This window comes from Sturnus vulgaris, chromosome 1 (assembly GCF_052056855.1).
Source record: "Sturnus vulgaris isolate bStuVul1 chromosome 1, bStuVul1.hap1, whole genome shotgun sequence".
Taxonomy (NCBI): Eukaryota; Metazoa; Chordata; class Aves; order Passeriformes; family Sturnidae; genus Sturnus; species Sturnus vulgaris.
Window position 1 is genome coordinate 31,717,989 of NC_142243.1, and position 6,934 is coordinate 31,724,922.

At 45.8% G+C, this 6,934-nt stretch overlaps 1 protein-coding gene across 3 annotated transcripts in view; it reads right to left on the minus strand.

The window, feature by feature from the left end:
* The window catches only part of HYCC1 (hyccin PI4KA lipid kinase complex subunit 1), a 42,713-nt gene extending 36,389 nt beyond the window's left edge, over window positions 1–6,324 (minus strand). Inside the window, exon 1 of one of the 3 annotated variants that reach the window (XM_088162971.1) lies at window positions 6,272–6,324. The gene's annotated coding sequence lies outside the window, so the exon portion shown is untranslated. Of the gene's footprint in view, window positions 1–6,228 lie in introns of all 3 variants that reach the window. The other 2 variants (XM_014894355.2, XM_014894357.2) reach the window with 2 other exon arrangements.
* Window positions 6,325–6,934: the final 610 nt, after the last annotated feature.

Consider the following 6,934-nt stretch of genomic DNA (forward strand, 5'->3'; position numbering starts at 1 on the left):
CACGAGAGATGTGAGCGGAAAGACTGCAGCTTATTGAGCCTAAAAACTGGAACTGAGTAAAAACACGTCTGCAGCATGTGACATGAAACAGGCAGGTATTTTGGTACAGCCTAAAGGAAGTCAATAAGAAATACATTATTTTAACTGAGTATATAGTAATTGGTTTAACCAGATGTGCTATTAGCCACAATACAGGAGTATTATCTTATTATTAGGATAATACTCACCATTTACTTGATTTAGACAAATCAAGTCTAAATTGACTGTAAGGAACATAAAATTGTTGCTTCAGCACTAAGTACCAAGAGCTAAGAACTCCCAAATACAGCTTCTTCCCCCCACTTTGATCACACTTTTCTCCCCTTCATCAGCTTAACACCAAATACAGGATGCTGCTGCCTAGCTACTTCAAATCTGGAAAAAACAATTTGCTTCAGCCAGTAAATACTGCAAAGGAGCATTTACTGGGGGAAAAAAAATCATTTTTATACCTGAAGATCCTTTAGTCTACTTCCTCAGGTACAGATGTGACTGTAGCATACCTGACGTGTTTTACGCAGTTCACTGAAAATATTCACAGTATCCTAACTGACAGGGAAAGTGGCTGGTGTTAAAAACTTGTCACAAAACTTGTGTTAGAGTAAAATTATGCAATTTTTAAAAACTTACTCGGTCAACTTAACACTTATATACATATTCCAGTCATCTCCTTTAATATGGCAAATAGTATTAAAGGATTGAAAATAATTAAGACTAGAAAATAATTAAGACTAGAAAACAATTGCTTTTACTTATGAGAACAGGATTCAAGTGCTTGAAAACAGAGCACAATGACATAGTACAGCCTTGTCCATTAACCAGACACTCATGGAGACTTTATATTATCCAGCACTAGCTCCTGTACAATACTCAGACTACTAGACAGCTTAATTGTTAAGTATTAGATATAATTGCCTTCCACATATTTAAAGTGTAATGAGATTTTTCCCCCTTCCAAAAAAAAAAAAAAAACCTGAAAAAAAGGAGCAAAAGTAGTGAATTACGGTGTTTACTATTAGCAAAATATTAAAGTTGTATGCACTGTTCGTCAGGATGAAATTAATGCCTTGCTGAAGCATAAATATTTATCCAGTGCAAACAGCAGGAAACCTTAGGAGACAGCATAGCTTTAAGCACCAAAGTGCGTTAATTAGTACCCAGTGCAGCTTCAGAGCATGCTACGCTATTTTTAAATAAAGGTTAGCTTCCAAACAGAGGAAAGTAACAAAATGTAAGAGATAAGATAGCCTAAGAAAGCTGTCCTTAATAGCTATCAAAAGTGCCCCAAATATACATTTTTTGTCACAAAGTTTAGAATGAGAGCTCTTGTGCCAATCAGGATGGAATACAGATACTCAGCAACTTTTACATCAGCAATAAGCATGTTTTACTAGCATCACTTTCACCTAAATTTCTCTGCTAGGCTTCAGTTGCTATACAGAATTTCATCTCATTAGAGGCTAGAGACAGAAAAACAAAAACATACATCTGTTTTGAAGAGATAACCCATTTCCAAGTCTTTGTCTCAACAATCAGATGATTCTTCAGCATTGCTGGTCATTTATAAATTAAGAAACGTTTCATGCACGCCCTCACTCCCCATGGCATTCTCCATATACAAGAGTGATGATAATTAAATATCTGTCCAAATTCCATGTCCTTTATTGATTCCAGTTCTAATAAATAATGCTACTAATAACAACTGTTTATTGAACCCATCTGTTTTACATTTGTACACCATTCAGAAGTTACACTGAAGCCTTATAAACAGAACCCTTAATTCATCACACGAACAGCAACATTCTCTTCTTTCTGTCACTACAAAAAAAAAAAATAAGGTCACATTCAGACAATTTCAGGACTCACTTGGCTTTAAGTTATACTGCTTTCATCCACTGTCCTTCCAGTCGTTAGCAAAGCATGGAAGTTCATGTGGGGATGTGACTAAAGAAATTGCCATAAATAACAGTTGCCCTCACAGACTCAGCCAAGATGCTATTTTTATTCTGCTCTTCTTGAACCTGGTCCTGATTAGGGCAAAGGCTTCAAATCAGTTCCACCAAAAGTAAAAGAAAATACTTCATATCCAGTACTAATTAAGAAATGTTGTAAACTGAAAACTATTACATTTGTTAGATCTTTCAGATGCTGGTTTTGGTGTTTTGGGTTTTGTCTAATCCAAGAGTATTTGAGTTTTCATGCTAGCAAAGTTCCAACACAAATGCTGACAGATATCTGATTTACAGAAAGAACAAATGCAGAAGCATTTCACCTGTCAGCCTTGTGTATAACTTTTAAAATTTTAAATGTTTTCAAATAACTTTATATAATTCAAGTGTCAGTTGTTTATAGAAAAAAATCTCAAGTTCATGCAGAAGTACTTCATCTAAAAAATGTGTGCATACACTTACACATTATAGAGTAAAGAGTCTGGCCATCGCAGGAATAAGCATTTTAATGGCATGCAGAGCTTGAGAAGCATCTTTAAACAAAGCCTAGTAGCAATATGCAGTTGCTACATATTAAAGACATTTCCATACTTCAGTACTCCTTGACTTCAACAACACTGACACAGATTTCTGTCCTTATCCTGACACCTTGTTGCTGCCTTCCAAGATTATCTTACGAAGCACTTCAATTAAACTAATCCAATTTAAATTTCTAAATAACTGATGTTAATAAAAAAATGCTTTAATTCCAACACATTCTCCACTTCCAAATGTGCATTTCATACCTCACCATTTCAATTCTAGCAACTGAGGGCAGCAAATGCCAAAAGGGCTGTTTTTCCTGGAACAGAAAGAAAACACATTTAAAGAAAAGATCTCATGCCTAAAATTCTCACTTGAGTAGTCTTTTTAATACATATACTTGCATAATTAAACAGAACAGCATTAACAAAACAACAGCTGTAATTCTCCTAAGCAGGGACACTACAAGATTCCAGTAAATCAAACTCTTTCAAGTACATCCTACCAAGTATAAGCTAACACACTGAAAGACACTGCTTATAAACCGCAGGTTTTAAGTATGCTGTACTGCCATAATCCCATGGAAGTATCAGAGATTAGACAGAGTCACTCCAGTCAAACTATTTAACCTCAGAAGATAATTAGAGATGGGCAGTCTTCAGTTTTTCTGTAGTGTACGAGGTTTGGGCACCAGTTCTCTTCAAAGAAAAGAGTATGCAGGCAGGGAAGGTCACACTGTCAGGCTTCTCATTTCCTATGTAGCAAGATCAGATCCCCTGCTTGAATTTCACACACCTTGCTCTTGGAAGGGCTGACTGCTTGGTAACACTGGATGTAACACGCGAGAGCAGTGATTCACAGGTGTAACTTCCACTTCTGCTAACAAAACGACCCACACAGTCCTGTGGGAGACCTGAGGATAAGCTTTGTACCCAATCTTCCATTTGTGAGAGAGAGGAAGTGTGCCAGGTTATGCAGAGAGCACATTTGTCAAAGGGAAAGGCTGGGAATGAAACCTGACCTGGCAATTCACCTAACGGATTTAAATCTAAGCTCCTCCATGGAGGCTTTCTATGTTTGCTGAGTGCACAGGTGATCCTTGTCAAGAGCCCAAGAGCTACTATATTTTAACATTCTCATCAACATAAACATTTATGCCTCATAAAAGTTTCATCTGAAAGCCTCAAATACTCCACAAGCTCTTAGTCCCAAAGGGAAACCTGGGAACTGTGATTTGTCTCTAAGAAATCATTTTGCAATCTATGCATTCTCCATATAACCTGAAAAAACACAGTATCATATCAGACCATTTATTTTCTAATTAAAATAACCAGACATTATGCAACATTTCAAAACTAGTAATTTAAACCTCCAGAATGAACAAGTTGATTTTCACATTACATCCATTCAAGTCTGTGACAGGTTAAGAAGACAACCTATTATGTACCTTAAGGTAGGCTTTAATGAAAATAATTTTTCTGACAGGAACATGAGGAAGGTTCAAGATACTGGGGTTTTAGAGAAATGTGTACTACGAATGAGACTTTCAACTCAGTGACTTACTATTATGTTTGACCCAGTCACATGCATGAGCAAATGGGCTTGTCTCTCAGCTTAGAGCCAGCCCCATTGCGCTAAGTAAAACACAGATGACACACACTATTTGTAGTGCCCAGCCTTACAATATTTCATGCACATGCTTGTGATACGAGTCCTCACAAAATTAGAATCCAAATGACTTAACTACCCAGCTATGCCTGGGAACACGTCTCCCATGGACTCTCTCAAGTGAAAGCAAACCTGCCCATTCAGGAGACCACAGCAGAATTCCAAGGTGATTCTGCCCCGACAGCCTTTTTCCTTGGAAGAAGCTTTCTGATGAAATTTAACATGTCCCTTTAAAACAGCTCACCACTGCAAGGAAATGAATTGTTACAGTTAATAAATCATCCCAAGTAGTACCGAACTTCCTCAAAACTATCATCCCTCTGATAAAAGGCCTATTAAAAGTCCCTTCCTTCACAAAGAGGACAGAAGCAGACAAGTTTTGAATTTCAAAATTAGCATTTTCGTATTTTTTTTCCTACTCTGGAGGAAAAAAATATATCCAAAAACACTGCCAGAAGGATCTAAAATTCAACTTCAAAGTATATTACTTTTACTGAAACTATTTCACTGATGAAACTACAATAGATTGCAAATTCATTTGACCACATTATACAACACTGCTTACTTTCTGTAACATAAAAGAACGTGTTGAAAGGTGGAGAGAAGAAAAGCAAGACGCCTTTGGGGGCGTGAAACTATATGATTCTAACCCCAACCTTTCTATGATATTGTGGAAAGTACAAACTTCTGAAAAAGCACTGTAGCACATAAGTCCATTACTGGAGGGAAAAACTGCAGAAAAGCCTTTCAGACACCACGAAATGCAATCATCAATGTCACTCTACGCTTTGCTCCATATAACACTGCTTTTTGCCTCTTTGCAGTGCCATTTGCTCAGCTTGCCTTAAAAAAAATAAGTCACTAATTCTGAATTTGCAGCTAACGAGCCGAACACTAATCATGTAATAGAAACTTTCATATTTTGCTCTTCTACAGTCATCTCCTGACACACTGGCAGTGTACGTTAAAACTTCTGAAAGCTCGATACTATCAGGACTTCGTAATCTTCAAGAACACTAATCTTGTCCCTGTGAACCTAAGGCCGGGCAGCTTTTTCGGCAGAGGGCTGGAATTCAATTGGACAGGGAACAAACGTGATGGCTGTCGGGATTACACGGGACAAGACAAATCCACGGGCACTGTCTCTGCTTTCATCGTTACCTCTGATACACAAAGCACATGGAAGGTCCCTTCAATTTGATGTGCGCCAAGTGAAAGCACGCAGCCGGCGGCGGCACAAGCCCGGCGGCGCTGCCCGCTCCGAGCCAACTCCGCGGCTCTAACTGTTGCTGCCACCTCCCGCATCCCCGCGGCGGGCACCAACGCACCGCGGCAGCCCCGCCGCCCAACATCCCCACAGCACGGCTTGGGATGAAGGCGTGGGCAGCACGCCGCCCAACTCTGCCCCAAACCTCCCCACGAAGGTCCGCGGTGGGGCCGGGAAGCCGGCTGCCAGGCACCGCGCTACCAGCCCTGCTCCGGGGACACGGCGGGAGCAGCTCCTTTGTCTCTCCCGCAGCCCCGGCCGCCTTCTCCCGGCGGCACAAGGCGCCGCTGCCCCGCCGGCCCCCAGACGCCCCGGCGATGCCGCCGTTTGCCCGCTGTGCCCTGCCGCAGCCGGACCGGGCGCGGGCGGTTCGCGACGAGCGGGCGGCCAGACACGGCCGGGATGCCGGCGGGGCCCCGGGAAGACCCGCGGGAAGGGGGGAATCCGCAACCGGTGCCCGGAGCGCCGCCCCGCAGCCCCGCACCGGGGGCAGGGAGCCGCCCTGACCCTCCATCGTCCCCGGGCACCGGCCCTGCCCCCGGCAACTCCGCCACCCCCTCCCGGCCTCCCTCCCCGCGCCCTTCACCCACCGCCGCCCCGGCGAGTCACGGCCGCTCCAGCCGCGCGCCGCCGGCTGCCCCAGGGTGGGGCGCGGGACCTGCAGCCTGAGGGGGCTCAGCCGGCCGCGAGTTGACCGACGGCCGCAGCCGCCCCGTCGGGATGCGCCAGCCCCGCGCGGGAAAAAAAGTTGTCCCCGCGGGAGCGGCCAGGAATCGAACTCACCCTCCCGCCCGGCAGCTCCGCCGCGGCCGCGACTCAAACTCACCCTCCCGCCGGGAGCGGCAGCGGCGGCCGGACACCGCCCGGCCCCGCCGCTGCCTGGCGGCGGCCGCAGCCAACCGCAGCGCGCAGCGCGGTCACGCCAGCCAATAGCGCGGCAGAGCGGGCCGTGCGCGCGCCCCGCGCCCCGATGGGCGGGGCCGGCCCGCTCCGAGGCCGGGCGGGAGCAGTGGGCGCGCTGTGAGGGCGCCTCGGGGCGGGCACGGAAGCCGGACGAGTCCTCGGTCCCGCCGCGGCTGGGCCGGGAGCGAGGTGCTGGGGGAAGCTCGAGCGGAGTCCGGAGCGCTGGGCAGAGTCGTGCTCCGTGGGGAGATGCGCCCTCCGGGGCAGCGCCCGCTCCCGAAACTGCCCTGCGAGCGCGGGTGGCAGCGGGTGCTCGGAACAAAACGGGCGGCAGCGCTTGGGATGGGTTCGAGAGAGCGGCACCGGAGCTGCTGTGTTCTACCGCTGTTCCAAATCACACACTCCCCCCGGCCTGACACTTGGAAATAAAAACAGAGCTGGAGGTAGGAGCGGGGGGAGCAGTCAGGTCTGGCAGTGCCCCAGCCCGGCAAAGGTACGGCTGACAGCTCCGCAGGAGATGCTTACGGGCACCCTGATGGGAATGGCACGGAATTGAATGCCTCTTAACTTTCATCTGGCGTGTCTT